Genomic DNA, 15,997 nt, shown 5'->3' with positions numbered 1-15,997 from the left:
GAATCTGAGTGCAGTTGTCCAAGGTCAGATGTCAAACTTTTCCCAGAGAAAAATCAAAGAAGATCCTTGGTCCGGGTCATTCTTTCTTGTGACCAAGTAGGCTATCAAATCATAAACTTATGACCAATTCTCTTTCTAAAGCCAGAGATCAGCCTTAACAAGGGTAGAGCAGGTGTGGATGCAGATTACAGAAACTGAGCAATGAGCAAAACCTTGGCAGCTCCCACAAAGGCCCAGGTCGGAGCTGCTTAGGCCACCGTCTAACAAACCTGTATTAGTGAGCTCAGGCTGCCATCACAAAACACGACAGCGTGGTTCAGAAAGCAGAAATTTCCCCACATGGCCTTCTCTCGCTGTGTGTGATTTGTGGGAGGAGGAGTGAGGTTCTGAGCAAGCTCCCTGAGTTTCCTCTTAGAAGGACACTAATCCTATAGATCAGGGCCCCAAGCTTATGACCTCATTTAACCTTAATCACTTCCTTAAAGGCCTCATCACTATGTAAGTCACACTGAAGTTAGGGCTTCAACATGTACATTTTGGATGGATGAAAACCTTCAGTTCTGGCTTCCCCTCAGCCTGCTCCTCCCATCTAGATGTCAGCAGCTCCCAGCTCTGTGGGAGCCTCACAGGCACTGGATCCTCAGGTTCTTCTCCCTGAGAGTTTCTCCTCCTCTCTCTGATTCAGATCCCTCTGCAGTAGCACTTGCGTGTTCTTTCTTTATTTTCTCCCTTCCTTCCATTCTTTTCTTCTTTCTGTTTTCTTTCTTTGTAATTCTATACATGTAACATTGAGACATTTTGTCGAATAAACAGACCACCTCATAATTTCTGCATTAGTAAACACAAGACTGAATTTATTGCATCACCTGTAGTCAAACCCTCGCCTTGTGGTTCTGGAGAGTCCACAGCAGTGAAAGCTTTTAGGAAAAGGAAGTACGGGCCATGTGAGGTCATAGGGTCGCCCTGAGACCTCCCTTTAAGGATAGAGCTATGCTGATCATTCAGTGTATCTGAGCATACTGGACTTAGAATTTGTAGCAAGTGCGGGATTCAGAAACTGGTTAAGGGCATAGACATAGAGCTGGTGTTGACTGGTGGGCACTCAAAGCTGCTCATTGGACAGAGTTGCTTTCAACTAGCTTACTTTTGGAAGTGAGGGGCTAGCACTGACTGAGGGGCTTGCAGAAATATGTTCACCAAGGTGAATGGCTGTGGTATGTAAACTCCCCTAAAGATGTCCAATCCTAATCTCTGGGACCTGTGACTGTGTTACTTTACTCGGCAAAAGACTTTGGAGAGGTGATTAAGTTAAGGATGTTGAGACAAGCAGATTATCCTGGAGAACCCAGTGCCATCACAAGGGTGCATATAAATGAGAGAGGGAGGAAGGAGAGTCCGTGTCAGAATGATGCAGTGTGAGAATAACTTGACATGCAACCGAAGGACTTATGTTTGAGGGGTTGAATTCCTTCTGTCCCCTAGCAATCACTTTTTTTCACATGGTACCCATTCCTTTCAATCCACTTTGAAACATCTCATGGATATGATTTGCTCAACTTTTGTTTGTTGTCATTGCTTTTAATGTTTCTATAACCACTATCTGCACCCTACTCTAAAACATAAAGGCATCTGTGCTAACCTCCTGTGAACACACTTTAACTCCTGCGAACTCTGTCTCACTAACTAACTTCAGCAGGGTGTTTTACATATCTTGCTTGCCCTCTTCTTCCTCCTGTTCCTCTTCCTTCTCATCTTCTATCCTGGGCACAGCAATACCACTAACTTGCAGATAGTACCTTGTGGTATTTCTGCAGCTTTATACTCAAATTTTTTCTGACAACAGGGAAAGAAAGACCCACTGAAAAAAACATTTTCCCTTTCTGAGGCTTCCTGTGGAGTGACTCAATGAGGGCCTGGAAGAGGCTCTGGAAATCTTTGGCCCTATTTCAGGCCCTGGGTTATAGCCACATATCTGGCAAGGATGATGTCTCTCCCTTGCCCCCCAGGAAGAAATCAACTTGGACCCAGTGTTACTCGTTAGACCCCACAAAGAGCTCATGGGAAGCTGAGACTTCCCACCTTCTCACTTTGTCATCATTCCTCATCCTTCCTGTGGAGTACTCGTGAGAGAGTAACCTGTGATTAAGGCTGACATGCTCTCAAGGAGGCATATCTTCCCCAGGACAGGTTTTTACCACACACTTCGCAGGAACATCTGCCCAGCTCTTGGGGCAAAAGATGATGGGGCTCCTGCATTTTCTCGCATAGGGTCAAGCAGAAGTTGTTCTTAGAACTGATAAGGTGCTTTTTGAATACAGGAGTTAAGGATTTTTCTAGTTCATGGTTTCATACTGTACAGAATTTAAAAGTTCCTATTCAGAATCTAGATTGACATTTTCAACTTTTTTAATAACAGAGTTGCTGCAACCTCTATGAAGTAAGAAGAATTGGATTTCACTTTCCTGCCTGGTAAAATAAAGAAAAATAGAAAACAGACAAAATACATGTAAAGAATATTTTCGCCGGGCGCGGTGGCTCAAGCCTGTAATCCCAGCACTTTGGGAGGCTGAGGCGGGTGGATCACGAGGTCAAGAGATCGAGACCATCCTGGTCAACATGGTGAAACCCCGTCTCTACTAAAAATACAAAAAGTTAGCTGGGCATGGTGGCGCGTGCCTGTAATCCCAGCTACTCAGGAGGCTGAGGCAGGAGAATTGCCTGAACCCAGGAGGCGGAGGCTGTGGTGAGCCGAGATCGCGCCATTGCACTCCAGCCTGGGTAACAAGAGTGAAACTCCGTCTCAAAAAAAGAATATTTTCAAAATACTAGACATCAGGTAAAAAAGGACAGGGCTGTAATCCCTGAGAGATGGGCACCAAACAGGTGAGCCCTATGTAATTGTTCTGACTTACTGCCTTGCGAGGGTTTCCAAGTTAGGCACAGGGAGGGGAAAGTAAGGAGGAGCTCGGTGAGCCTTTTGAGTTGAGGACACGGAGCTGAGAGTCCACGGAAGCCAAGAGAGCATAGAGTCCATAGAGAGAGAGTAGCAGGGTGGAACGAGCTGTGGAAAGTAAATAGAAAATACTGCAGACGGCCGGGCGCGGTGGCTCAAGCCTGTAATCCCAGCACTTTGGGAGGCCGAGGCGGGTGGATCACGAGGTCAAGAGATCGAGACCATCCTGGTCAACATGGTGAAACCCCGTCTCTACTAAAAATACGAAAAATTAGCTGGGCATGGTGGCGGGTGCCTGTAATCCCAGCTACTCAGGAGGCTGAGGCAGGAGAATTGCCTGAACCCAGGAGGCGGAGGTTGCGGTGAGCCGAGATCGCACCATTGCACTCCACCCTGGGCAACAAGAGCGAAACTCCGTCTCAAAAAAAAAAAAAAAAGAAAATACTGCAGACAATGACCAGCATGCAGCTAGTGCTGATCCACATGAGGACGCCACTTAGGTTCAGAGGAAAACATCATTTTACAGGATTAAAAAGAACAGTGCCTGGAACTCATAAACAGCTAGAATGAGGCCTATTTTCCAAAGGATGACTAAAGAAAAAGGCCTCATAATTCACAAGGCATAGAGTAGAAACTCAGGAAAATTTTGTCTCAGTAGTAAGAACTGATTATCCCTAGAGGGAGCACTGCTGTGGACCTCTTGAAACAAATCATAAAAGCAAAAGCTGAAATCATCAAACTGGTTGTCAGCAACTTGACTGCATCCCTGAACGAAACTCAAAATTTATAGGTACACAAAAATATGCAGCAAACAACAAAGTAAAATTTACAATGTCTGTCATTCTATCAAAATGTAGAGCCACACTGAAACAGGGAAATGACCATAATGAAGAGAAAAATCAGTCATGCTGAACTGACTCAGAGCTGACACACGTTACAATTGCCAGAGAAGAACATTAAATCAGTTATTATACCTGTAATCCCATAAGTCCCCAAAATTAAGTAGACCAAAGGAAGATATAAAAAGATCCACACTAACATTAATAAATGAAAATTTGGGCTCGGTGCAGTGGCTCATGCCTGTAATTCCAGCATTCTGGGAGGCCAAGACAGGAGGATCACTTGAGCCCAGGAGCTCAAGGCCAGCCTGGGAAACATAGTAAGACCCCATCTCTACAGAAAATAAAAAGAAAGAAAAACTGTGATATCTGAGAGGAAATGTCCTGCAAGGGATTAACAGCAAATTAGAAAATATAGAAGAAAAACATTGTAATTGTTAAGGCATAGCAAAGAAACGTAGCTAAAAAGAAATACTGAGAAAAACATAATAAAGGAAAATAGCATCAATGAGCTGTTGAACAATTCGGCTGACCTCACATATGGGTGACTAACGTCCATCAAAAGCAAACACAGTGATGGCAGAAAAACTCATGGAAGAAATAATAATCCAAAACTTACCAAGCAAGGTATGGTGGCACGTGCCTCTGGTCCCAGCTATTCAAAATGCTGAAGCAGGAGGATCCCTTAAGCCCAGGAGTTTGAGACGAGTCTGGGCAATGTAGCAAGACCATGTCCCAAGCGGCAGGGGGGAACCTCCAAAAAAAAAAAAACTAATCTTATCAAATGTAATAAAATTATAAATGCACAGATCCAGAAAGCTCAACACGTTCAAGCACTAGAAATATGAAGAATGACACCAAGGCATATCATAAATTGCTCAATGATGATAAAAAAATCTTAAAAGCAGCCAGAGAAAAAGCACACATTATCTACACTGGAACAAAGATATTAGAGGGATGGTGTCAGATTTGTCACCAGCAACAATGCACAGAAGAATACAGTGGAGCTACATCTTTAAACACTCTGAGACTAAAATTGTCCGCGTAGAATTCTACGCCCTGAAAAATTAGCTTTCAAAAAACAAAGGTGAAATAAAGACACTATTCAAACCTATAAAATGTAAAAGAATTCATCACCAGCATACCTGTCCTTCAAAAATGTTAAAGGACATCCTTCCTACAGAAGGAAAAAGGTATCAGATTGAAATCTGAGTGTCCAAAAAAGAATGTCAAGCACTAGAAATGGTAACACATAGACAAATATACACATTTCATTTTCTTACTAGTTAAAAGTCTTCAAAAGAAAACTGAGGCCATGTGCAGTGGCTCATGCTGGTAATCCCAGCACTTTGGGATGCCAAGGCAGGTGGCTTGCTTGAGGCCAGGAATTGAAGACCAGCCTGGGCAACATGGTGAAACCTCATCTCTACTAAAAATACAAAAACACCCATATGTGCTGGTGTGCACCTGTTGTCCCAGAAACTTGCAAGGCTGAGGTACAAGAATTATTTGAACCTAGGAAGTGGAGGTTGCAGTGACTCAACCTGGGAAACAGAGAAACTTGAAAGAAAGAAAGAAAAAGAAAGAAAAAAGAAAAAGAAAGAAAGGAAAAAGAAAGAAAGAGAGAGAGAAAGAAAGTCCATTATCATTATTTTGCCTTTCTGTCCTCATAGCTTAGCTCTCACTTAAAAGTGAGAACATACAACGTTTGGTTTTCCATTCCTGAGATACTTCATTTAGAGTAAATGTCTTCAACCCCATCCAGGTTGCTGCAAATGCTGTTATTTTATTGTTTTTATGGCTGAGTAGTATTCCATGGTGTGTGTGTATGTTTGTGTGTGTATGTGCATCACATTTTCTTTATCCACTTGTTGATTGATGGGCACTCGAGCTGGTTCCATATTTTTGCAATTGTAAATTATGCTGCTATAAACATGAGTGTGCAAGTGTCCTTTTCATACAATGACTTCTTTGCCTCTGGCTAAACACCCAATAGTGGAATTGCTGGATCAAATGGAAGATTTACTTTTAGTTCTTTAAGGAATCTCCATACTGTTTTCCACAGTGGTTGTACTAGTTTATATTACCACCAACAATGTATAAGTGTTCCCTTTTCACCAAATTCAAGCCAACATTATAATTTTTTGATTTTTAAATTATGGCCATTCTCACATGAGTAAGGTTGTATCACATTGTGGTTTTGGTTTGCATTTCCCTGATAATTAGTTATGAAGACAGCATTTTTTTCATGTGTTTCTTGACCATTTGTTTGTTTTCTTTTGAGAATTGCCTATTCATGGCCTTAGCCTACTTTTTAAAAAAAATTTTACTTTAAGTTCTGGGATACATATGCTGAATGTGCAGGTTTGTTACATAGGCATACATGTACCCTGGTGGTTTGCTGCACCTATCAACCAGTCATCCAGATTTTAAGCCCTGCATGCACTAGGTATTTGTCCTAATGCTCTCCCACCCCTTTCCCCCAATCCCTAGACACGCTCTGGTATATGATGTTCCCCTCCCTGTGTCCATGTGTTCTCACTGTTCAGCTCTCACTTATGGGTGAGAATGTGCTGTGTTTGGTTTTCTGTTCCTGTGCTAGTTTGCTGAGGCAGATGGTTTCCAGTTTCATCCATGTCCCTGTGAATAACATAAACTCATTTTTTATGGCTGCATAATATTCCTTGGTATATATGTAGCACATTTTCTTTATCCAGTCTATCATTGATGGGGATTTGGGCTGGTTCCAAGTCTTTGCTATTGTAAATAGTGCTGCAATAAACATATGTGTGCATGTGTCTTTATAGTATAATGATTATAATCCTTTGGGTATATGCCCAGTAATGGGACTGCCAGGCCAAATGGTATTTCTAGTTCTAGATCCTTGAGGAATCGTCACACTGTCTTCCACAATGGTTGAACTAATTTACACTCACACTAGCAGTGTAAAAGCATTCCTATTTCTTCATACCCTTGTCAGCATCTGTTGTTTCATGACTTTTTAATAATCAACGTTGTAACTGGCGTGAGATGGTATCTCATTGTAGTTTTGATTTGCATTTCTCTAATGACCAGTGATGATCAGCATTTTCCCCTATGTTTGTTGGTGGCATAATTGTCTTCTTTTCAGAAGTCTGTTCATATCCTTTGCCCACTTTTTGACAAGGTTGTTTTTCTTGTAAATTTGTTTAAGTTTCTTTTAGATCCTGGATATTACCCTTTGTCAGATGGATAGATTGCAAAAATGTTCTCCCATTCTGTCAGTTGCTTGTTACTCTGCTGATAGTTTATTTTGCTGAGCATAAGCTCTTTAGTTTAATTAGATCCCATTGGACAATTTTGTCTTTTGTTGCAATTGCTTTTGGTGTTTCAGCCATAAGTCTTTACCCATGCCTACATCCTGAATGGTACTGCCTAGGTTTTCTTCTAGAGTTTTTATGTTTCCAGGTCGTATGTTTAGTCTTTAATCCATCTTAATTTTTGTATAAGGTATAAGGGAAGGGGTCCAGTTTCAGTTTTCTGCATATGGCTAGCCAGTTTTCCCAACCCCATTTATTAAATAGGGAATCCTTTCTCCATTGCTTGTTTTTGTCAGGTTTGTCAAAGATCAGATGGTTGTACATGTATGGTGTTATTTCTGAGCCTCTGTTCTGTACCAATGGTCTATGTATGTTTTGGTACCAGTATCATGCTGTTTGGGTTACTATAGCCTTGTAGTACAGTTTAAAGTCAGGTAGCATGATGCCTCCTGCTTTGTTCTTTTTGCTTAGAATTGTCTTGGCTATGCAGGCTCTTTTTTCATTCCACATGAAATTTAAAGTAGTTTTTATTTTTTGAATGTATACCATGAGGTACTACTCAGCCATAAAAAGGAACAACATAATGGCATCCACAGCAATCTGGATGGAGAGTTGGAGACTATAATTCTAAGTGAAGTAACTCAGGAATGGAAAACCAAACATAAGTTCTCACTCATAAGTGGGAGCTAAGCTATGAGGATGCAAAGGCATACAAATAATATAATGAACTTTGGGGACTCCAGGAAAAGGCAGGGGGAGGACAAGGAATAAAAGACTGCACATTGGGTACAATGTTCAATGCTTGGGCGATGGGTGCACCTCCATCTTGGAAATCACCACTAAATAACTTATTTCTGTAACCAAACACCTTCTGTTCCCCAAAAACTATGGAAATAAAAGAATTTTAAAAAGGGGAAACTAGAAATTACTTTGAAGGAAGGTGAAAATATATGAAAATGGATAAGAGAGATCTGTAGCATTAAAAGTCTATATTTATCATGCCTATAATACCAGCACTTTGGAAGGTTGAGACAGGCAGATCACCTGAGGTCAGAAGTTTGAGATTGGCCTCACCAATATGGAGAAACCCAATCTCTACTAATAATACAAAATTAGCTGGGTTTAGTAGCACCTACCTGTAATCCCAGCTATTTGGAAGCGTGAGGCAGGAGAATCACTTGAACCCAGCGGGCAGAGGTTGCCGGGAGCCAAGATCGCACTGTTGCACTCCAGCCTGGGCAACAAGAATGAAACTTTGTCTCAAAAAAAAAAAAAAGCCTATCCTTAAAAAAAATAGAGTTCAAATCAGTGATTGATTTCTGCTTCTACCACAAGAACCTGGAAGAATAAAATAATCTCAAAGTAAGAAGAAAATAAATTACAACGATAAAGACGGAAATCAATGAAATAGTGTGGGTAGGGAGTATGTTCTCATTTTATACAATTAGCACGTAGTTCATAGCAGTTTTTCTCTCTGGTGCCTTCTGTTAACCAAAAGGTTGCTGGGTCAGGCTACCCAAGAATCAAATCTCCTCAAATCCCACCAAAGATTTTTAAGAAGCTTTTATGTTTCCAGCAACCCCCTCACTTCTTCCCCATTTTTTTCCTTTTGTCACTCAAAATGGTCAAAGAGCTTCTTCCAACAAACTGATTCCCCCTAGATCTTTATATGGTACAACTGGCCTCTTTGTACTACCTAAGAGGCAGAGGCTGCCTTCACTTATTACATCTATTATCTGGATTCTGCGGGAGCTTACAGGGCCAGAGACTGAAGACCCAGGAACCCCTTTCTCAAGCATGTGACATTAGAGTCTCCATCTACTCTAAGTAACCATCTGCTGTTAACTCAGGTTGTTACACCTCAACATGCAGTGATAGTCACAGGATCACAGGACATCTAACCCTTTGATTTAGCACTTCTTGTCCTTACTTTTATATCAAATTTGCATACAATGAAATGGGTCCATTGTAAATATGCGACTCAATTTATATCTCCAGTACTATAATCCACTCTTAGAACATTACATTTTCCTTTCCAATTTATTTTTTTCCAGTGCTGTTGTAGTGAATCCTACTCTCTCCTCCAGCCCCAACAAAACAATCTGGTTTCTACCTACAAATGTTATCTTTTCTGGACATATTACACAAATGCCATCAGACCATAGGCAGTCTTTTCTGACCGGCATCCTTCATTTAGGTTGTCCATGATGTAGCATGTATCAGATTTCTCTTCTTGTTAATTGCTGACTAGAATCCTGTTGTGGAGATAATAACACATTTTATTTATTCAGATAAAAGTGATCGACATTTGAGATGTTTTCAGGTTTTGCTATCATGAATAACTCTGCAATGAAAATTTCAGAATAAGTTTTTGGTGGACATATGCTCTCGTTTCTCTCAGATTTCTAAGTGTGAAAGAGCTGGGTTGTATGGTAAACTTATGCTTAACTTCTTAAAAAGCTGCCAAAGTGGATTCCAAAGTAGTTATACTATTTTACATTGTTACCAGCAATGTATGTTCCGGTTCTCCACGTTCTCAGCAAACTTGTTCTCTTTCTTTAAATCAAAGCTACACTAGTGAGTGTAAAGTGATATTTTATGTTGTTTTTACTTGCATTTTCTACTGACTAATCATATTCAGCACTTTTTTATGTGGCAACTACCCAGATAGATCCCTTTAGAAAAACACAGCATTAGACTAATGGTTTTATTTCATGTAGTCACTGCACTATTTCATTCTCTTCTTCATTTTCGTGTTTTGTTTTTTATATTTGTTATGTATAACTTCTCAAAAGCCCTGAGGATCTTCCACTGCTAATTAGTCTAAAATACAAGAGTGATTAGGGGAAACTGATTAATTTTTTTTTTTTCATTTTTAAAACATAAAGTAAAATTTTAACATTCTTTTGATCATTCATCACTACATGTTATGGCTTAGTCTTTTTCTTATGTGGAATTATTTTTAATAGACAACCTATCTTCTCTTGAGTAACCTTTACTTTTCCAAATCAACATTATGCAAAATAATATATACAGCATATGTACATGCATATATACATACATATACACATAGATATACACATGTGTATGTATGTTTCATCTGATGCACAATGGAAGATAGTACCAACATTAGTTTTGTAGAGTTTTCAATTTATAGAAAAAATATTTCGTGCTGTTTAAAATTTTATTTTATATTTCTTTTTCAACTTTTATTTTCGGATCTGGCACTACATGTGCAGGTTTGTTGCATGAGTAAATTGCATGTCACTGGGGTTTGGTATACAAATGCTTTGTCACTCAATTAGCGAGGATAGTATTTGATAGATATTTTTTCCACCCCCACCTGCCTCCCCCTCTCCACCCTCAAGTATGTCCTCCTGTCTATTTTTCCTTTGTTTCCATGTGTACTCAATGTTTAGCTCCCACTTATAAGTGAGAACATGTGGTATTTGTTTTTCTGTTCTTGCATTAATTTGCTTAGGACTTTCATCTACGTTGCTGCAAAGAATATGTTTATGCCTTAAAAAAAAAAAAAGACATAGTTTGTTGTGGTTGCATGATAGTCCATGGTGTATATGTACCACATTTTCTTTTTTCCTTTTTTTTAATTGCATTTTATGTTTTGGGGTACATGTGAAAAACATGCAAGATTGTTGCATAGGTACACACATGGCAGTGTGATTTGCTGCCTTCCTCCTCTTCACCCATATCTGACATTTCTCCTCATGCTATCTCTCCCCACCTCCCCACCCTCCCGTCCCTCCCCCATTTCCCCCCAATGGACCCCAGTGTGTAGTGCTCCCCTCACTGTGTCCATGTGTTCTCACTGTTCAACATCCGCCTACCCAGCCCACCATTGATGGGCATCTAAACTGATTTTATTTCTTTGCTATTGTGAATAATGCTGTGATAAACATATGTGACTTTTTGGCAGAATAATTTGTATTTCTTTAGGTATATACCCAGTGATGAGATTGCTGGTTTGAGTGGCAGGTCTATTTTAAGTTCCTGGAGAAATCTCCAAAGCACTTTCCACAGTGGCTGAACTAAGTCATATTCCCACTAGCAGTGTATGAATATTACATTTTTTCTGCAAACTCACCAACCTCTATTTTCTGACTCTTAATAATTGCCATTCTGACTGGTGTGAGATGGTAGCTCGCTGTGAATTTGATTTGCATTTCTTTGATGATTAGTGATGTTAAGCATTTCCATATGCTTGTGAGCCACATATATGTCTTCTTTTGAGAAGTATTTATTCACCTTGTTTGCCCAGTTTTTAATGGGGTTGTTGGTTTTTTGCTTGTTGATTTAAGTTCCTTATAGATTGTGAATATTAGATCCTTATCAGATGCATAGTTTGCTATTATTTTCTCCTTTCTGTAAGTTGTCTATGTAATCTGTTGATAGATTCTTTTATTATGCAGAAGCAATTTATTGCACTTGTCTGTTTTTTTCATCGTTGTTGCTTTTGGAAGCTTAGCCATGAAATCTTTGCCAAGGCCTATATCCAGAATGGTACTTCCTAGGTTTTCCTCTAGAGTTTTTATAGGTTTAGGTCTTACATTTAAATCTATAATTCATTTCACATTGATATTTGTATATGGTGAAAGGAAGGTATTCAGTTTTAATCTGCATATGGCTAGCTAGTTATCTCAGTGCCCTTTATTGAACAGGGAGTCCTTTTCCCATTGCATGTTACTGTCAGCTTTGTCAAAGATCAGGTTGTTGTAAGTGTGGGACTTTATTTCTGTGTTCTCTAAGCTGCTTCATTAGTCTATGTGCCTGTTTTTGTACCAGCACCATGCTGTTTTGGTTGCGGCAGCCTTGTAGTAGTTTCAGGTTGGATAGTGTGATGCCTCTGGTTTTGGTCTTTTTGCTTATGACTGTTTTGACTTTAGGCTCCTTTTTGGTACTATATAAACTTTACAACACTTTTGTCTAATTCTGTGAAAAATGATGTTGGTAGTTTGTTAGCAATAGCATTGAATCTGTAAATTGCTTCATGCAATATGGCCATTTTAACAATATTGATTTTATATTTTAGATCTAACATTTTGGTCTTTGATCCATTTTGAGTTTATTGCTTTATATGTATAATTTCAGGCAAAGACTCATGGGGGAGTTTTGTCCTAATAGCAGCAGGGAAACTTGGGAAGCAAATTATTTTAAAGAGTTCTTCCCCAGACCAGTAAACCAATATTTCATCTTCCTGAACCTGTTAGTGACTGGCTGAGTGCCTCGGAGAAGGAGAAATAAATGGGATATGTAGATTACATACTCCCATATACATCCCTATTTTATGGTATTTATGGGTACAAAATGGCTCCAATAACCCAAGGGTAGTCCTACTCAGAAGAATTCTTAGGAACAAAAACACACCAGAGGTAGGGGAGAATTACACAGAGAGGATAATAAGGATCACAGGTAATCCAGTTTGGGCTACTACAATTGTCTCCTCCTGGTGTACATGGAGAGGAGTCCATGCACATATCAAGAATTCAGTAAACATGTATCTTGGGAGTTAGAAACAAATTGAAAATATTTCACAGGTTTGTATTTTTGCAAATATGAAAATAGTGGTATTGTGTTTGTATGTGTTTTTGTTTTGCCATGACTAGCATACAATGTTCAGATCAGGAATCTAGACATACTCCCTATAAGGAAAAGATAGAGAAACTACCTAGATTCCCACCATGCCAAGAGCTATTATGAACACTGAGAGAATCCTAAGGGTTGGCTGCCATTTTCCAAGTTCAACCCAGTGAGCCCAACACTTTTAAGATTTGTTGGATTTCCTGGTTTTTTCCTCAGGTAGAATAACAGAATAATTTGATACTCTGAGTGTCAGAGACAGACAAACATAATATTATGCGGGCATACCACATTATCATGATGATCTCACTGTAAGTGTAGATTTACGATTTTTTGGGTCTGATTTGCCAATTCAATGTTTTATACAATCTCTGACTTGGGTGGATATGCGATGGATATGTTTTTATGCAATTTCCTATCATTCCTTTAAGTAAATTATTACTATCGGTGAAAGTCAAACCAGAATAATGAGTGTACAGAGTAATTGGCCAATCATGTATTAAATACTGAATGGCCTTTATGACCCCAAATTCTTATAAAGTATCTTTGAAACCATATATTGCCCATTCAGAACTCCTAAAGTCCAACGCCATATCTCACTGCTACCCTGTGATTATTGTCACTAACCTCAGTCAATTTAATACCCTAAAGGTCTCTGTTTTATTACATGATCCTAGAGGCAGACACATATGTACAGCTTTTCTAAGTGCATAAGTAGACTCCTGTTTCTCTTCAGACCATTGGAGTGGACCAACTTTCATAGTTCTCAATATGTCATCTTATTTTTTTCCTAGAGAATGGGTGATTTAACTATTTATTCAAAACAAAACAAAACAGACAAAACCAGGGGAGATAATGCAGCTTTGAGCTCTACAATATTGAGGATTATTCTTTGTGGTCAAAAATTCTGAGGTTATGGGGGATCTTATGAAGATGTGTGACAGATGACAATCATCTTGAGGCACCATCTCGAAGGTAAGATAGCAAACACAGCTTCCTCACTTTCAGCATAATTTTAGAACACTGTTTTCAATAGATTTGCTCACTGTTTTTCTTCTAGCTTACTTTTGGGATCCTGTACTTCCTCCTGATTTCTGTTTCTCTTCTTCTGCAGGCAGGATTGCTCCCACCCACAACAATCTCCAGGACCCACAGAGCTGAGGAAATAGTTGCCTGATGGTGAGGCTGTCTTATTTAATTGAGGAGCTGCCCTACTGCTGTGATGTCCCACTGGGACCTCTTTAATCATCTGTCCTCTTTAAATCATTATTTCACGTCAGCTCATCTGTATGGATTGGAAGAAATTTGGGTCATTGATAAAATGCGTAACACAACTCCCTCATTGCTTCTAAAACAGGAGGCAGTATCTGTAATCTTCAGGAAAACTTTCTTCATCTGAGCTCTGAGAAACTCCAACATGGAAAGAAGAAGAGATAAACTGAGGTTGAACTGCAAGAGCTTAAAGAAACCTACTCCAGACCCTCCAGGTAGGACACCTTCCCCAGAAAAAGGAAGCTTCTAGTTAGAGGCCATTAAGGACAAAGACTACAAAGGTTTACTCATTCTCGTGTGTTTGGATTTTCGTGCAGATCATTACTTTCACTACAAATAAGACTTTTATAGTATTTAATTCATATTATGATGTTCCAAAACCCTAGATATTAATGCTTTTGCCTTCTTGGGCCCCTTCATCTATCAAATGGTAAGATATATATCCCATTGTGTTGTTATAAAGAGAATGTATTATTACTATATGTTAAAAGATGTTCTTTAACTCGAAACAACATGATTTTTCTTCTAATTTTAGAATAAATGAAAACATTTCTGTTTGTGCCCATTACATGGGGTCCTATGCCCCCCAGTCGTAGCTGATCCAGGCCAAAACCACAAAACACCATGAATTCAGCAGTTTGTAAACAATAGAAGTGAGTTGTTCTCAGTTCTAGAGTCTGGAAAGAGGCACAGGCCAATCTGGTGTCCAGGGAGGGCTGTTTTCCTAAATCACAAATGTTCCCTCTCTCTGCATCCTCTTATGATACAAGACAGAAGGCAGCACTCTGCGGCCTGTTTTATGATAACCCCAATCCCATTTATGAGCGTTCTGTTTTAATAATCTATTAACTCCCAAAATCTTCTACTTCCTAATACCATCACCTTTGGAATTAAGATTTCAATGTAAGTATGTAGGGAGTGATATGGTTAGGCTTTAGTGTCCCCACCCAAATCTCATCTTGAATTGTAATCCCCATAATCCCTATAATCCCGAGGTGTCAAGGGAGAGATCAAGTGGAGGTAATTGAATCATGGGGGCTGTTTCCCTTATGCTGTTCTTGTGATAGTGAGTTCTCATGAGAGCTGATGGTTTATAAGGAGCTTATCACTTCTCCTTCCTGCCACCTTGGGAAGAATGTGCATTGCTTCCCCTTCACATTCTGCCATGATGGTAAATTTCCAGAGGTCTCCTTGGCCATTCTTAACTCTGAGTCAATTAAACCTCTTTCTGTTATAAATTACCTAGTCTTGGGCAGTTCTTTATAGCAGCAGGAAAATGAACTAATAGAGGCAGACACAAGCTTTCAGTCCATAACAGGTTCTATGTGTCCCAGGGATGGAGAAGAAAGGGGAATAGAATTTATTAAAGAATTTTTCCACATACCTACAACAGACTTACTCATTTTTGAAACTGTATCATTGGGAAAATTAGACCCTGGCTTAGAAATAAGGGGAAGAGAAGCTGGGCACGGTGGCTCATGCCTGTAATCTCAGCACTTTGGGAGGCCAAGGCAAGCAGATCACTTGAGGTCAGGAGTTCGAGACAAGCCTGACCAACATGGAGAAATCCCATCTCTACTTAAAATACAAAATTAGCTGGGCATGGTGACACATGCCTGTAATCCCAGCTATTCGGGAGGTTGAGGTGGGAGAATCACTTGAACCCAGGAGGTGGAGTTTGCAGTGAGCCAAGATTATGCCATTGCACTCTAGCCTGGGCAACAAGAGCAAAACTCCATCTCAATAAATAAATAAATAAATAAATAAATAAATAAATAAATAAAAGAAAAGAAAAGAAAAGGAAGGAAGGAAGGAATAATCTTTTCTGAAATGAAAACTGCTATGGTTTCAATGTCTTCCCCAAACTTCATGTGTTGGAAACTTAATGCACATTACAAACAGTGTTGAGAGAGGTGGGACATTTAAGAGGTGATCACGTCATCAGCGGTCTGACCTCATAAATGGATTAATGCCATTATCATAGGAGAGGGGTCCTTATAAAAGTGAGTGTTTGGCTTGCTTCTGTCCCTCTCTTTCTC

General features: G+C 39.6%; 1 protein-coding gene across 1 annotated transcript in view; it reads right to left on the bottom strand.

The window, feature by feature from the left end:
- Window positions 1–4,806, bottom strand: part of LOC104652280 (NBPF family member NBPF4) — a 36,981-nt gene extending 32,175 nt beyond the window's left edge. Inside the window, exon 1 of the mRNA XM_074381317.1 lies at window positions 4,412–4,806. The gene's annotated coding sequence lies outside the window, so the exon portion shown is untranslated. The remainder of the gene's footprint in view (window positions 1–4,411) is intronic.
- Between the last annotated feature and the right edge of the window lie 11,191 nt (window positions 4,807–15,997).

The sequence above is a fragment of the Saimiri boliviensis genome, chromosome 11, assembly GCF_048565385.1.
Source record: "Saimiri boliviensis isolate mSaiBol1 chromosome 11, mSaiBol1.pri, whole genome shotgun sequence".
Classification (NCBI taxonomy): domain Eukaryota; kingdom Metazoa; phylum Chordata; class Mammalia; order Primates; family Cebidae; genus Saimiri; species Saimiri boliviensis.
Note: the sequence above shows the minus strand (reverse complement) of the source record. Positions and strands in the feature narration are given on the sequence as shown.